The following is a 17543-nucleotide window of genomic DNA, read 5'->3' on the forward strand; positions in this document are numbered from 1 at the left end:
CCTGTTGAGGCTACACGGGGGATCTTTGTTTTTGGTTGCGTGTCCATGAACGTCCACGAATGAAGAGAAAGTGGAGATGAGTGGACACTGCACGGTGAGTGAGGTAGCGGGTGAGGGGGTGGTGAGTGAGGGGTGGTGAGTGAGGGGTGGTGAGTGAGGGGTGGTGAGTGAGGGGTGGTGAGTGGCTGAGTAAGAGGTGAGTGTTGAGTGAGTGGACACTGCACGGTGAGTGAGGTAGCGGGTGAGGGGGTGGTGAGTGAGGGGTGGTGAGTGAGGGGTGGTGAGTGGCTGAGTAAGAGGTGAGTGTTGAGTGAGTGGACACTGCACGGTGAGTGAGGTAGCGGGTGAGGGGGTGGTGAGTGAGGGGGTGGTGAGTGAGGGGTGGTGAGTGGCTGAGTAAGAGGTGAGTGGTGAGTGAGTGGACACTGCACGGTGAGTGAGGTAGCGGGTGAGGGGTGGTGAGGGGTGGTGAGTGAGGGGTGGTGAGTGGCTGAGTAAGAGGTGAGTGGCTGAGTAAGAGGGAGGGGAGAAGAAGCGTTGGAGGAGGGGGGGCTGAATGAGATGGGAGGGGTGAGCTGCTCAGTGGTGAAGGTGAGTCGAGTAGGAGGGAGAGAGTGGATCGGCAGAGTGGATCGAGAGAGTGAGACGAGTCGTTGAGTGTTTGTTGAGAGATTGTTGTGAGTGGTTGTTGTTGAGAGATTGTTGTTGTGAGTGGTTGTTGTTGTGAGTAGTTGTTGTTGTGAGTGGTTGTTGTTGTGAGGATAATTCCCCAGTGGTCGTTCCAAGTGCACCGCGGCAGCCCCTGCGCTGCGCAGTGGTGACGAGGCCACCACCACCACGTGATGCTGCTCACGTGAGCACCACCACCACCACGTGGTGTCACTGCTCACGTGAGCACCACCACCACGTGGTGTCACTGCTCCAGGCAGCGCGCTGCGTGCGCCACGCCGCTACCGGTGACTACGACGCACGCGCCGCTCACTCGCACCGCGACTACTACGACTGCTACACTCGCTGTGTGTCACTACTCGCTGTGTGTCACTACTCGCTGTGTGTGTCACTACTCGCTGTGTGTCACTACTCGCTGTGTGTCTCTACTCGCTGTGTGTGTCACTACTCGCTGTGTGTCACTACTCGCTGTGTGTCACTACTCGCTGTGTGCCACTACTCGCTGTGTGTCACTACTCGCTGTGTGTCACTACTCGCTGTGTGTCACTACTCGCTGTGTGTCTCTACTCGCTGTGTGTCACCACTCGCTGTGTGTCACCACTCGCTGTGTGTCACCACTCGCTGTGTGTCACCACTCGCTGTGTGTCACCACTCGCTGTGTGTCACTACTCGCTGTGTGCCAGCTCTGTGTCACTACCGTCATGCCGTGTCGGTGCTCACACCGTGGTTCACTTCGCTCACTGTGTGTCTACTCACTGCATGTCAGTACTCACTGCATGTCAGTACTCACTGTGTGTCAGTACTCACTGTGTCAGTGCTCACACTGTGCCAGTACTCACTGTGTGTCAGTGCTCACTGTGTCATTACTCACCGTGTGTCAAGTTGAGTGTCAGACCTCATTGTTTCAGCACTCTCACTGTGCCATTCATCAGTGTCACTTGTGTCAGTACTCTCTGTACTCTTACTGTGTGCCAGTACTATCACTGTGTCTATAATCTTACTGTGTGCCAGTACTATCACTGTGTCAGTACTCACCATGTGTGTCATTAGTCACAGTGTGTGAGCACCCTCACGGTGTCGTAACTTGCAGTGCCAGTACTCGCTGTGTGTCATTAGTCCCACTGTCCCTGTGTGTCAGTACTCACACTGTCATTACCCTCACACTGCTCCATTACTCACTGTCAGTAAGCACTATCAGTACTCACACTGTGTGTCAGTACTCACTGTGCAAGTACTGACACACAGTGAGAGTAAGTACTCTCACTGTGTGTCAGTACTCACTGTGTAAGTACTGACACAGTGAGTGAGTAGTCACACTGTGTGTCAGTAGTCACGCTGTGTGTGAGCTCTCTCGCTGTGTAAGTCGATATTGATTTGTGACACGGCGGTGATGTCCCGTGTAGCCAGCTGCCCGGCTGCTCTACACGGGAGATCCGTGGCGCTGCGTGAGCACAGCAGCAGCTACAACAACAACAGCAGCTACAACAACAGCAGCAGCTACAACAACAGCAGCAGCTACAACAGCAGCAGCTACAACAATAACATCAGCAGCTACAACAACAACAGCAACTACAACAACAGCAGCAGCAGCTACAACAACAGCAGCAGCAGCTACAACAGCAGCAGCAGCTACAACATCAGCAGCAGCAGCAGCTACAACAACAACATCAGCTACAACAGCAGCAGCAGCAGCGTCCCAGAGAAGGCGCTCACGGCCCTTGAGGAGCATGGCACAGCGAGCACACGGGGTACGTGGAGTTCGTAAACACAACACTGTGGTGTGTCACTACTCACTCTGTGTGTCACTACTCTGTGCGTGTCACTGCTCACTGTCACTACTCAATCTGTCACTAATCTGTGTACAGACTCAGTGTCACTAATCACTCCGTGTGTCACTACCCACTCTGTGTCACTACTCTGTGTGTCACTAATCACTCTGTCAGTGCTTACTGTGTCAATACTTACTGTGTGTCCATACACTCACGTCAATGAGTGTGTCAGTACAGTACTGTGTCAGCAATCGCAATGTGTCACTGTCAATACACTCACTGTGTCATTACTTGCACTGTCTCATTACTACCGTTGTGTCAGCACTCTCACTGTGTCAGTACTTAGTGTGTCAGTACTCTAATTGTGTGTCAGTACTCTCACTGTACATCAGCACTCTCACTGTCAGTACTCTCACTGTGTCAGTACTCTCACTGTGTGTCACTCCTCTCACTGTGTCAGTACTCTCACTGTGCCAGTACTCTCACTCTGTCAGTACTCTCACTGTGTGTCAGTACTCTCACTGCGTCAGTACTCTCACTGTGTGTCAGTACTCTCACTGTGTGTCAGTACTCTCACTGTGTGTCACTACTCACTCTGTGTCACCACTCACTCTGTGTCACTACTCTGTGTGTCACTAATCACTCTGTCAGTACTTACTGTGTGTCCATACACTCATGTCAATACTGTCACTGTCAGTCCCATGAGTGTGTCAGTACAGTACTGTGTCAGCAATCTCACTGTCACTGTCAATATACTCACTGTGGCATTACTTGCACTGTCTCATTACTCCCGTTGTGTCAGCACCCTCACTGTGCGTCAGCACTCTCACTGTGTCAGTACTCTCACTGTGTCAGTACTCTCACTGTGTGTCAGCACTCTCACTGTGTGTCAGCACTCTCACTGTGTCAGTACTCTCACTGTGTCAGTACTCTCACTGTGTGTCAGTACTCTCACTGTGTGTCAGCGCTCTCACTGTGTCAGTACTCACTGTGTGTCAGTACTCTCACTGTCAGTACCCTCACTGCGTGTCAGCGCTCTCACTGCGTGTCAGTACTCAGATTGTGTCAGTACTCTCATTGTGTGTCATTCCTCAGTTTATCTAAACTCCTATTATGCGTCATCACTCTTTGTCATTACTCACTGGGTGTCAATGCTCACTGTGTCATGACTCAATGTGTCACTACTAACCCAGAACACTGAAACTGACACTGACACCAGTCCCCTGGCTCCCTGTTTTCGTGAACATTCTGCCACCAATAAATAATCCACAGAGACGTTGCGCAAACTGCAAGGCAGTGTCCATGTCTTCTTGCCAATGACAACCACCGGCCCCATCAACCAAGACCTCAGCAATGTTCCTCGTTACCAAATCAAGCCCCGATCGTCCTTCTGGGATTGCACGGCTCTCTCCATCCTATAATCTCACCCAGATACATAAAAATGCTGGCGAACAGATGGAAGAATGCGGACATGTATGTATATGTGTTGCACTTCTTTTGCAACGTAGATATCCAGCCGTGCTAATCGGAGGTGCAGGTGCTAATTGTATATCCAGAATAAAAAACTCATTAGAGAGCCAAACATCACACCACCTGGCTTTGACGTTCCTTCTTGAAGACACTGGTGAGACCATTCACTGCTTCATCTCCTTCGTAAATGTAAAATTGAAGACAAGCCACAGTCCGACTGTGGCCATGTACCTCAAACTAAGAACTACACAGTAAACCAGTGGTTCTCAACCGGGGGTATGCGGACCCCAGGGGGTACGTGAGGTGATATATAAATGTGTGCTATTATATCATACACGAGAGTCGTTGGAGAATAATCATGTCTGATTCTGCCAATATAAAATAATGATACAATTTAAATCCATGTGGTAACCTATAACGATATAAAAGACCTTTCTAAACTCACTGATTGTAAACGATTTGGTTTCCAAGAGTAGCCAGCGAGCGCGAACAAACTACGTCATGCATGCAGAGCGTCTGATGATTTGTTTATTCCCTTGCAGTTACAAGCTAGTTAGGACACCTCACAAAATGTATGATTGGTTAAAATGCGCTACTAGTAGAAATAAAGACTAAACCAGCGACAAAGAAGCCGAAACGACAAAAAAGTGAACACAAACCCCACAAATTGCAGCCGATTTCGCGAAGAATATTCCATTTTTGTAATTTATTTCCACGACCTCCGATCCTCCTCAACCTCTCTGCTTCCTGTGCGGAGAGATTTTGGCTAACAAGAGCATGAAGCTGGCCCATCTGTAACGGCATCTCAACAGGAAAGACCAGTGCCTTAAGTCTTTAAGCCAGCTGAGTTGTTTTCAGAGAAAGCTCTCCCACTTCAGGTCGTGTCAATTCACAATGAAAACAGCCTCAACAACATCAGCCAAATCACTTGAGGCGTCTTATGCAGTGGCGTTGCTTGTAGCTGACGATTTAATGTTGCCCACAGCCGTCGTGCTTGCAGAGACCAGGCTTGACACAAAAGCAGTGGACGCATTTAAGAGCGTACCTTTGTCTTGTGCCACTGTGTCCTGAAGGATGGATGACATGGCCACCGATGTTGTCGATCAAGTTGTGGAAAAACTAAAAATGGGTAATAAATTTGCCCTCCAGCTCGATGAGTCTACATTGTATCGGTGGAGAAGCACAGCTGTTTGCATGTGTACAATACAGGGACATTGACGACATTTGTCAGCATGTCCCCTTCTGCAAGAGTGTAAAGGGGAATCCAACCAGAGAGGACATTCTCAACATTGTCCACCACTTTATCTCTAAACACGGTTTGAGCTGGAATCCCTGCACCAAAGTTGGTGTTGTCGCGGCCGCGTCAATGACTGGGCGGGTGAGAGGACTCACAAGCACGGATTAGGAATGAAAATCGTGGTGTGCAGTGGACCCACTGCATGATATATCGGGAAGCGTTGGCCTCCAACACTGTTTTGCAAGCTGTGCGAAACCATGGGATCTGAACACGAGCAACGATGACTTCACACAGTGGTGCGCTGGCTGTCTAGAGGGAGAATCCTGAACAGACTTTGAACTGCGAACTGCAGTGCACAGCTTTCTGTCAGAGCTTACATCTCCATTGGCCACCATGCTTAAAACACTGTCTTGCAGATGTATTCATCAAGCTGTGTGTCACTACTCACTGTATATCAGTACTCACTGTGTGTTACTACTCACTGTGTGTGAATAGTCACTGTGTTACTACTCCTTGTGTGTCAGTACTGTCAATGTGTGTCAGTACTGTCACTGTGTCAGTACTGTCACTGTGTGTCAGTACTCACTGTGTGTCAGTACTCACTGTGTCAGTACTGTCACTGTCACTACTTACTGTGTGTCAGTACTGTCACTGTGTGTCACTACTCACTGTGTGAGTATTCTCACTGTGTGTCACTACTTACTGTGTGTCAGTAGTCACTGTGTGTCACTACTCACTGTGTGTCAGTACTGTCACTGTGTCACTACTTACTGTGTGTCAGTACTGTCACTGTGTGTCACTACTCACTGTGTGGTTCACTTCTCACTCTGTGTCACTGCTTTGAGTGTCACTACTCACTGTGTCAGTACTCTGAATGTCATTCCTCTCTGTGTCACTACTCTCTGTTACTACTCACTGTGTCACTACTCACTGTGTGTCAGTACTCTGTGTCACTACTCACTGTGTCACTACTCATTGTGTCACTACTCACTGTGTCACTACTTTGTGTGTCACTACTCACTCTGTCACCACTCTGTCAGTACTCACTATCATTACTCACTGTGTGTATCAGTACTCACTGTGCGTTACTACTCAGTGTCACTACTCACTGTATGTTTCAGTATTCTATGTGTCAATGTTTTATTTGTGTGCCAGTCCTCACTCTGTGTCAGTACTCTCACTGTGTGCCTCTATTAACTGTGCCAGTACTCGCGGTGTGTCTGCCAGTACTCGTGGTGTTTCAATGCTCACTCTGTGTGCTAGTCTTCACTGTGTCCTCACACTGTACCAGTTTCGATTTAAAGCTTTCGTGACTGCAGGGATTCATCTTCTTGGTTATTTCGGTAAAGTCACGTAGAAGGGAAATATTAAAATAATAAAAATAAAACATAATAAAATAATTCTCACGACGTTTCGGCCACAACGCAAGCAGCCGTCCTCAGGTGAAGAACAGGTCTGTCGGAAAGACAGCATCTGAATGAACACCACCAGACTTGGCAGCGTATATTTAAGCTGGGTTGGAGGGGGAAGAGCGCCTTGACAAAGGAATTTGCATATCAAGAGGAATTAAGCATATTTATGGGAAATGCAGATATGGGATTAGTCACTACTTGTGGAATGCTTAGGAGGTGGGCGGGGGATTTCAAAGTCATATTATGCCCGTGCATTATGCAGGATTAGCAGCATCAAAGGGAGGGAGTAGGGTTAGCATTAATAAAGGGAAGGAATGTTAATAGTATGGAGCTGCAGCAACTAAACCACCACGTAACAAACTAAAATATAAAGTACATCAGTATCATCAGTATACTAAATATACTCTCCAATAAGCTGAGCTACTAACAGTAAGTCATACATTACAATTCTATGTCGCAAAAAATATATACCTCCAGCTAAACTTTTCTCTTACATCACACGGGTCTACCCCGTACTATATACTGCCATAGACAAACCCAACATTAAATGATATACTGTATTACTATACACCACCCTATACCTTAGACTATACATTGTAATATTACACTATGTATTATTCTACCCACCCTACTGTATACCACACTGCTGTATATTCACTATACAATTGTGGTGGTCATGATTGACACACACGCGCCACAACCAGGGGGAGGGGTAGAAACCGGTCCGGACCGGTCAGGCCAACGGCGGTTGGAACCCCTCTGAGGGGAGGGGGCTGGCAGGAGCTACGATCCTCCAGAACCCCGCCCCTCAGGGAGAAAGAGTATATAAGGCGGGTCCCTAAGAGCGCGAGTCAGTCCGTCTCAAGCCGAAGCCAGAAGCCGCCTGAAGAAGAAGAAGACCCTGGACCCCAAGCCGCCGACGTCCTTCTAAGGGCCGGGGCTCAGTGCGGTGCCAGTGGTCGTGGGGTTAGGACCCTGAGGTTCCCTCGGCCTGATGCCCTTGTGAGGGCCAGGTCCGGACGGGCCAGTGGTCAGGGACCCACCGGGCCAGCGGTGGGTCAGCCTCCCCTAGGTTTAGCTAGCCGGAGGGCTGGAGTAGGGAGAGTTGTAGGTATGATAGCCCGGAGGCTGTACCTCCCCAGGTTGTGGGTGAAAGGGGCCATTACCCCTTTGTGTTAGGGATTAGTGTAAACTGTTTGGTAAAATAAAGCGTGTTGCCTCTACGAAGACTTCATCTCCCTCCAAGAACATTACACAATTACGATACTATATATACATTGTAATATTACACTATGTATTATTCTACCCACCCTACTGTATACCACACTGCTGTATATTCACTATACAATTACGATACTATACATTACCTTATACATTATATTAAGCATTACACTTTTATACTATTTATTATTATACAATCTGCTATACACTATACCATTGACCGTCGCGTGAAAGGTCCTAAGAGGAAGCAACGGAATGTGTCAATGGGAGAGTGGTGATAGGAGACTTGCAGCGGAGCAAAGAATGCATTCCCTGTGGAGAATAAAATATATATAGTCAATGCCAGTGAGTGGACTGCGGTCTGAAAGTCCCGTAAATGTGAACACAATCAGTTAAGATCCAAAATGGTTTATTATGTCCTTCCAATGATTGCTGAGCGAGAATCCATCTTCTCGGTTGAAATTTCTCTGAGGTTTGTATATGTGGATCGCCTCATGAACGAATGTCTCGTGGTAGCCAGATGGCTTGCAGAGAACCTCTGTCTTGGAGAAGTCAATGTCATGTGAGCCCACTGAATTGTAACAGTGATCTGCCACAGCTGAGGTATTTGTCCTACCATGTTTCAGGTCTGCTTTATGTTCACGGATGTGGTCCGAGACATGTCGTTTGGTTTCTCCAATGTAACTGCTACCACAGAGGCAACTTAGTTTGTAGACGCCAGGGTACTGTATGTTGGGAATCACATCTTTTACAGACGGGACCAGATCAGGGATTTTATGTATTGTGTTGAATCGGACCTGGATCTTGTGTTTAATCAGGATTTTGGAGATCTTTTTGTGACCCCAGCAATGTAGGGTAAGGTGATGGTTTTGAAAGGCTCCTCAACAGGATTCTTCTTGATGGTTGGAGTGATGGCTTTGCGGATTGTGTAAACGGAGTAACCATTAGCCTTAAGAGCTTGGCGTACGTGTTTGAGTTCACTGGCAATGTGTTCCTGGTCAGAGATAAATTGGGCTCTATGGTGTAGAGTCTTGATGAGGGAATTTTTCTGGGATGGATGGTGGTGGGAATCTGGTTTTAGGTAAGCATCCGTATGGGTGGCTTTCCTGTAGACAGAGTGGCTCATTGAACCATCAGGTCTCCTTTTAATTAGGACATCCAAAAAGGGTAGCTTGCCATCTTTTTTGACTTCCATGGTGAATCTGATGGCGGGGTGTATGGAATTGATGTGGTCGAGGAATTGGTCTAGAGCAGGCCGGCCATGTGGCCAGATGACAAAAGTGTCATCTACGTACCTCTTCCATAAGGTCGGGCGTAGAGTGGCAGTCTGGATGGCGTCAGTCTCTAATTTCTCCATGAAAACGTTGGCTACAACTGGAGATAGGGGGGAGCCCATTGGGGTGCCCTCAGTTTGTTTGTAGAAAGTTCCATTCCAGGTGAAGTATGTATTGGTTAAGCAGTGTCTCACCAGGGGGGGTACCTCAGTATTCAGTCCTTGATGAACCAAGTCTTCAATGATTGCGATGGTGTCAGGTACAGAAACTTTGGTGAATAAGGAAACCACATCAAAACTGACAAGCATGTCGTCTGGGGACAGGGGAATTCCCTTGATTGGCGATACCAGGTCAGTAGAGTTTAGTACTGCAGAGGTGGTGTTTCCAGTGAAAGGCCGCAGGATTTCAGACAAAAAACGAGCCAGTTTGTAGGTGGGGGAGTTCATAGTAGAGACAATGGGACGAAGGGGTGTATCTTACCTATAAACGTCACTTTTTGTCTGTCCGTCTGTCCGTCTGTCCGTCTGTCCCTCTGCGTACGCTCGCTTTCGAGGGATTTGGCGCTCGGGCCGTGGGGTTTAGGAAGAAAATTTTTTGCAGGTGGGCACGCCCCCGGCCCCGCGGTGAACTTAGGCATTTCCGATTTTTCGTCCGTCGCCTTCGGTCCGATTATCGATTTTGTGCGATTTCTCTTTATTTATTTATTTACTATTGCCGACCGGCGCGGACCACGGCGGTTGCCCCTGGCAACGGGTATCACTATTACTATACACCACCGCTGTCGCTGCGGGGTGGACGCCATTTTTAATTTCCGTAAAAAATATGCACACGCATTAACACGCGACGCTGAGGTAAATACATCAAAGTTTCACGTCCTCTTCACTCCCCCCCCACTCCAGTGTGCGCAATTACTATTATAGGGTCTGCAGATAATAAAATTATAGCGATTGGACAGTATTATTCTAGCGCAGGGGGGGGGGGGGGAGGCGACCCCAATACCCAGCCTCGGCCGGCTGGGCAATCTAGGCGAGGCCGGAGGCTCTGCACGGTACTAGGCCTCGACACCCCACACGTGTCAGGCGACCACTTTGTGCTATAAACTCGATATACCCAGCGTTGCCCGGGTGAAAAATACATTTAAAAACTTCTGAAAAATATAAAACATAACATACCAATGAAAATACAACTGTGTAATTACTTTTAAACCCGACGCGCCAAGAATCGATTCTCTGAATCGCGCAAAGGAATCGATGGTTGTAGATTCATTTATAATCGCCCTGTTCCCGTTTAAAATAATTTGATTATAGAGTCGATATAAACTGCTACGAATGGGAAATATCCGGCGTTGACCGGGGCAAAAATATAATTAAAAACTCCTGAAAACTTTCAAACATAACATACCAATGCAAATAAAACTCTGTAATTAAAAATGTAGCCCAAGCGCGAAAACAAGCGATTCTTTGTAATCGTTGCGAAGGAATCAAGGGTTCACACATTTTGCTTTTACATTTAACATACAAAACGTCAGCATGTACTGCTGTCATCATAGGCAAAATATATACACCCTCACCACTCTCCCTCACCACTCTCCCTCACTCACCCTCACCACTTACTATCACTCACCACTCACAATCACCACTCACCATCACTCACCATCACTCACCCTCACCACTCACCCTCACCACTCACCCTCACCACTCACCCTCACCACTCACTCACCCTCACTACTCACCCTCACCACCACTACTCACCCTCACCACTCTCCCTCACCACTCTCTCACCACTCACCCTCACCACTCACCCTTCTCCCTCAACACTCACGCTCACCCTCACCAATCATCCTCGCCCTCACCACCACCACTCATCCTCACCACTCACCCTCGCCACCACCACTCACCCTCAACACTCACCCTCACCACCACCACTCACCACCACTCACCCTCACCTCTCACTCACCCTCACCACTCACCTCTCACCACTCACCTCTCACCACTCACCTCTCACCACTCACCTCTCACCACTCACCTCTCACCACTCACCACTCACCCTCACCACTCACTCTCACCACTCACTTTCACCACTCACCCTCACCACTCACCCACACCACTCACGCTCACCCCTCACCCTCACCACTCACGCTCACCACTCACCCTCACCACTCACCCTCACCACTCACCACTCACCACTCACCCTCACCACTCACTCTCACCACTCACGTTCACCCTCACCACTCACCCTCACCACTCACCTCTCACCACTCACCTCTCACCACTCACCACTCACCTCTCACCACTCACCACTCACCCTCACCACTCACTCTCACCACCCACTTTCACCACTCACCCTCACCCACACCACTCACGCTCACCCCTCACCCTCACCACTCACGCTCACCACTCACCCTCACCACTCACCCTCACCACTCACCACTCACCACTCACCCTCACCACTCACTCTCACCACTCACGTTCACCCTCACCACTCACCCTCACCACTCACCTCTCACCACTCACCTCTCACCACTCACCACTCACCTCTCACCACTCACCACTCACCCTCACCACTCACTCTCACCACCCACTTTCACCACTCACCCTCACCCACACCACTCATGCTCACCCCTCTCCCTCACCACTCACGCTCATCACTCACCCTCACCACTCTTCCTCACCACTCTTCCTCACTCCTCACCACTCACGCTCACCACTCACCCTCACCACTCATTAATTACCCTCACCACTCACCCTCATCACTCACTACTCACCCTCACCACCACTACTCACCCTCACCACTCTCCCTCACCACTCACCCTCACCATTCACCCCTTTCCCTTACCACTCACGCTCACCACTCACCATCACCAACCATCCTCACCCTTACCACCACCACTCTCCCTCACCACTCTCCCTCACCACTCACCCTCACCTTAACCACTCACCCTTTCCACTCACCCTCACCACTCACCACTCTCACAACTCACCCTCACCACTCACCCTCACCATTCACCACTCACCCTGACCACTCACCCTCACCACTCACCATACACCCTCACCACTCACCGCTCTCCCTCACCACTCACCCTCACCGCTCACCACCTACCCTCACCACTCACCATCACTGTGGTGGTGGTACCTGCTATCATGACAGTACTACAAGCTGACGTTTTGTATGTGTAATGTCAAAATCTAAATTAGTGAATGTGTGTGTCTGTAAGAAATGTTAAGCATACTTGGCGACACGTAAGCAAGTTTTTTTTAAAACGGGAATAGGGTGAGTGGTGGTGGTGAGGGTGAGTGGTTAGGGTGAGTGGTGAAGGTGAGGGTGAGTGGTGATTGGTGATTGGTGAGGGTGTGATTGGTGAGGATGAGTGGTGAGTGGTCAGGGTGAGGGTGAGTGGTGAGCGATGAGGTGAGTGAGGGTGAGTGGTGAGTGGGCAGGGTGAGTAGTGAGGGTGAGTGGTGAGTGTCAGTGGTGAGCGTGACTGGTGAGTGGTGAGGGTGAGTGGTGAGGGAGAGTGGTGAGGGAGAGTGGTGAGGGTGAGTGGTGAGGGTGAATGGTGAGGGTGAGTGGTGAGGGTGAGTAGTGAGTGGTGAGGGTGAGTGGTAAGTGGTGAGGGTCAGTGGTGATTGTTGAGGGTGTGATTGGTGAGGATGAGTGGTGAGTAGTGAGGGTGAGTGGTGAGGGTGAGTGGTGAGGGTGAGTGGCAGTTGTGAGTGGTGATTAGTGAGGGGTGAGGGTGAGCGTGAGTGGTGAGTGGTGAGGGTGAGCAGTGAGGGTGAGTGGTGATTGGTGAGGGTGTGATTGGTGAGGATGAGTGGTGAGGGTGAGTGTGAGTGGTGAGCGGTGAGGGTGAGTGGTTGTTGTGAGGGTGAGTGGTGAGGGTGAGCGGTGAGGGTGAGTGGCAGTTGTGAGTGGTGATAGGTGAGCGGTGAGGGGTGAGTGGTGAGTGGTGAGCGTGAGTGGTGAGGGTGAGTGGTGAAGGTGAGTGGTGAGGGTGAGTGGTGAGGGTGAGAGAGTGGTTAGTTTTAAGGGTGAGTGAGGGTGAGTGGTGAGGTTGAGTGGTAAGGGTTAGTGGAGAGTGGTGAGTGGTGATTGGTCAGTGGTGATTGGCCAGGATGAATGGTGAGTAGTGAGGGTGAGGTTGAGTGGTGAAGTTGAGTAGTGAGGGTGAGTGGTGAGGGTGAGTGGTGGTTGTGACGGTGAGCGGTGAGTGGTCAGGGTGAGTCGTGAGGGTGAGTCGTGAGGGTGAGTGGTGAGGCTGAATGGTGAGCGTGAATGGTGAGAGTGAGTGGTGAGTGGTGAGGGTGAGTGGTGAGGGTGAGTGGTGACTAAGAGTGGTGAGGTTGAGTGGTGAGTAGTAAGGGTGAGTGGTGATGGTGAGGGTTAGTGGTGAGGGTGAGTGGTAAGGGTGAGTGGTGAGGGGTAGTGGTGAGGGTGAGTGGTCAGGGTGAGTGGTGAGGGTGAGTGGTGAGGGTGAATGGTGAGCGGTGAGGGTGAGTGGTTGTTGTGAGGGTGAGTGGCAGTTGTGAGTGGTGATGGGTGAGTGGTGAGCGTGAGTGGTGAGGGTGAGTGGTGAGGGTGAGTGCTGAGTGGTGAGGGTGAGTGGTGAGAGAGTCGTTAGTTTTGAGGGTGAGTGGTGAGGTTGAGTGGTGAGGGTTAGTGGAGAGTGTTGAGTGGTGATTGGTCAGTGGTGATTGGTCAGGATGAATGGTGAGTAGTGAGGGTGAGGTTGAGTGGTGAGGTTGAGTGGTGAGGGTGAGTGGTGAGGGTGAGTGGTGGTTGTGACGGTGAGTGGTGAGTGGTGAGGGTGATTCGTGAGGGTGAGTGGTGAGGCTGAATGGTGAGGGTGAATGGTGAGAGTGAGTGGTGAGTGGTGAGGGTGAGTGGTGACGAAGAGTGGTGAGGTTGAGTGGTGAATAGTAAGGGTGAGTGGTGATGGTGAGGGTTAGTGGTGAGGGTGAGTGGTAAGGGTGAGTGGTGAGGGTTAGTAGTGACGGTGAATGGTCAGGGTGAGTGGTGAGGGTGAGTGGTGAGCGGTGAGGTTGAGTGGTTGTTGTGAGGGTGAGTGGCAGTTGGGAGTGGTGATGGGTGAGTGGTGAGTGGTGAGCGTGAGTGGTGTGGGTGAGTGCTGAGTGGTGAGGGTGAGTGGTGAGAGAGTCGTTAGTTTTGAGGGTGAGTGATGAGGTTGAGTGGTGAAGGTTAGTGGAGAGTGGTGAGTGGTGATTGGTCAGTGGTGATTAGTCAGGATGAATGGTGAGTAGTGAGGGTGAGGTTGAGTGGTGAGGTTGAGTGGTGAGGGTGAGTGGTGGTTGTGACGGTGAGTGGTGAGTGGTGAGGGTGAGTGGTGAGGTTGAGTGGTGAGGCTGAATGGTGAGGGTGAATGGTGAGAGTGAGTGGTGAGGGAGAGTGGTGAGGGTGAGTAGTGATGGTGAGGGGTGAGTGGTGAGGGTGAGTGGTGAGGGTGAGGGGTGAGTGGTGATGGGTGAGTGGTGAGGGTGAGTGATGACGAAGAGTGGTGAGGTTGAGTGGTGAGTAGTAAGGGTGAGTGGTGATGGTGAGGGTTAGTGGTGAGGGTGAGTGGTGAGTGGTCAGTGGTGAGAGGTCAGGGTTAGTGGTGAGGGTGAGTGGTGATGGTGAGGGGTGAGTGGTGACGGTGAGTGGTGAGGGAGAGTGGTGAGGTTAAGTGGTGAGGGTTTGTGGTGAGGGTGAGTGGGGAGGGTGAGTGTTGAGGGTGTGGTGAGAGTGAGTGGTGAGGGTGAGTGGTGAGGGTGAGTGGTTAGGATTTGTGATGATGGTGAGTGGTGAGGGTGAGTGTTGATGTTGAGGGTGAGTGGTGAGGGTGTGTGGTGAATAGTAAGGGTGAATGGTGAGAGTGAGTGGTGAGGGTAAGGGTGAGTGGTGAGTGGTCAGTGGTGAGGTTGAGTGGTGAGTAGGAAGGGTGAGTGGTGAGGGTGAGTGGTGGGTGGTGAGGGTGAGTGGTGAGGTTGAGTGGTGAGTAGGAAGGGTGAGTGGTGAGTGGGGAGGGTGAGTGGTCAGGGGTGAGGGTTAGTGGTGAGGTTGAGTGGTGAGTAGGATGGGTGAGTGGGGAGGGTGAGTGGTCAGTGGTGAGGGGTCAGGGTTAGTGGTGAGGGGTGATTGGTGGTGGTGAGGGTGAGTGGTGAGGGTGAGTGGTGAGCGTGAGTGGTGAGGGTGAGTGGTGAGGGTGAGTGGTGATGGTGAGTAGTGAGGGTGAGTGGTGATGGTGAGTGGTGAGGGTGAGTGGTGATGGTGAGGGGTGAGTGGTGAGGGTGAGTGGTGATGAAGAGTGGTGACGTTGAGTGGTGAGTAGTAAGGGTGAGTGGTGAGGGTGAGGGTTAGTGGTGAGGGTGAGTGGTTAGGGTTTATGGTGATGGTGAGTGGTGAGGATGAGTGGTGAGGGTGAGTGGTGAGGGTGAGTGGTGAATGGTGAGTGGTGAGGGTAAGTGGTGATGGTGAGTAGTGAGGGTGAGTGGTTCGGGGTGAGTGGTGGGGATGAGTGGTGAGGGTGAGTGGTGAGGGTCAGTGGTGAAGGTGAGTGGTGAAGGTGAGTAGTAAGTAGTGAGGATGAGTGGTGAGTGGTGAGGGTGATTAGTGAGTAGTGAGGGTGAGTGGTGAGGGTGATTAGTGAGTAGTGAGTAGTGAGGGTGAGTGGTGAGGGTGAGGGACAGTGGAGAGGGAGAGAGTGAGTGGTGAGCGTGAGTGGTGATGGTGAGTGGTGGTGAGGGTGAGTGGTAAGCGTGAGTGGTGAGGGAGAGGGTGAGTGGTGAGGGTGAGTGGTGAGTGGTGAGGCTGAATGGTCAGGGTGAATGGTGAGAGTGAGTGGTGAGGCTGAATGGTCAGGGTGAATGGTGAGAGTGAGTGGTGAGGGTTAGTGGTGAGAGTGAGTGGTGAGGGTGTGTGGTGATTGGTGATTGGTGAGTGGTGAGGGTGAGTGGTGAGGTTAGAGGGAGATTGGTGAGGGAGATTGGTGAGGGAGATTGGTGAGTGGTGAGTTGTGATGGTGAATGGTGAGGGTGAGTAGTGAGTGGGAGTGGTGAGGATGAGTGGTGAGGGTGAGTGGTGAAAGGTATTGTCAAAGCCCACCGGGCTTTGACAATACCTTAGTATCTGTGTATATATGTGTAATAAAAGACTTGACCACGATCTCTGGCTCAGTGTCCTTTATTCGGTCCGTACTGCGTTCCCACACGGCTGTCTCTCTTATTCTCTCTGTGCTGGTTCCGATGTCACTCCAGTCCACATCAGCAGCCCCGCTGCTGTTCTTGTCGCTCTTGCAGCCCCGCAGCAGCTCCGCTGCTGTACTCTCACACAGCTCCCTTGGCTGTTCCTGCTGCAGCTCTGACAGCCTCGTGCTGTCTCGCCTTCTCGTCGCTCCTGCGACTCTTGGCAGCCACCCCGCTGCCCCTCACACACAGCCTTACTGCCTATCTCTATCTGCAGCTTTACACCTCCCAGTAGCTCCCTACTGTTCCCAGGGTTGGCTCCCGCTTCTGACGGTGCCCCCTCGGCTCGTACGCCCGCGTGGCCCCACACCTTTCCATTCACACCCCGACTCCCTTCTCCTTCCGGTTTACCCGCTTAAGGACCCCCTACCTTTCACCCACGTCACCTGGCTCCGCCTCCTCGTGACGTCACATCCGGAAGGTCGCTTTCGCCCGCATTACATATGTAAGGTTATTAAGACATATTTTTGGCACCCGGGCAACGCCGGGTACTTCTGCTAGTCTTATATATAAAAGTCTCCGCGCGCTCGAGCTTGCGGGGGATTTGGCTCTTGGACGTTGGGGTTAAGACCGAAATAACTTGCCAGCCGGCACGCCCTTAGCCCCGCGGTGGGAATAGGCTATTCCGTTTTCACGTCCGTAAATTTAAAAGTCGTTTAATTAACAAATTAGTGGCATTCTTATTTTAATTATTTACTTATTGCGCCACATCGACCGTACCAACTCACGACAATTGCCTGGGGGGGGCGGACCCTGCCAAGTGATGCGCGTTCACTCCAGCTCACGGGGGACATTTTATTTTACGCGTTTAACATGGAATATATATCCACATCACGCTGTCGATTTCTCTTCACAGTGTGATGTCCTCTTCCCCCCCCCATCCCAATGCGTTCAGTTGCTGATATAAAGTCCTTATATATTAATTTAATATTATTTAAGCGCTTACATAGTACTATTCTGCCTCGGGGGGGGGGGGATAGTGGGGGGGGGGGGTAGTGGCCCAGCCAACAGCCTGGCAACGTCTCACCTCCTCTGGCTTGCCAATCTAGGCGAGGCCGCGGGCTCTGCACGGGACGAGGCGTCACCACGCCAATGTAAAGTACAATTTTATTTAATCTTTCGCTAACAACTCAGGTTTATTGTTTACTATTATTAAACAAATAAGCTTACAAATATTACAATGATAATGTTTGTGTCCACATAACTCTGCTTCATTCTTTACTATTATGAAACTAATAAGTTGCCTAATA

General features: G+C 50.7%; 1 protein-coding gene across 1 annotated transcript in view; it reads right to left on the reverse strand.

Moving 5' to 3' along the window:
* LOC144736816 (uncharacterized) overlaps nucleotides 1–17543 on the reverse strand; it is a 674279-nt gene that overhangs the window by 609118 nt on the left and 47618 nt on the right. The gene's annotated exons all lie outside the window — the stretch shown is intronic.

Source organism: Lampetra planeri, chromosome 3 (assembly GCF_965212315.1).
Source record: "Lampetra planeri chromosome 3, kcLamPlan1.2.h2, whole genome shotgun sequence".
NCBI classification, from domain to species: Eukaryota; Metazoa; Chordata; class Hyperoartia; order Petromyzontiformes; family Petromyzontidae; genus Lampetra; species Lampetra planeri.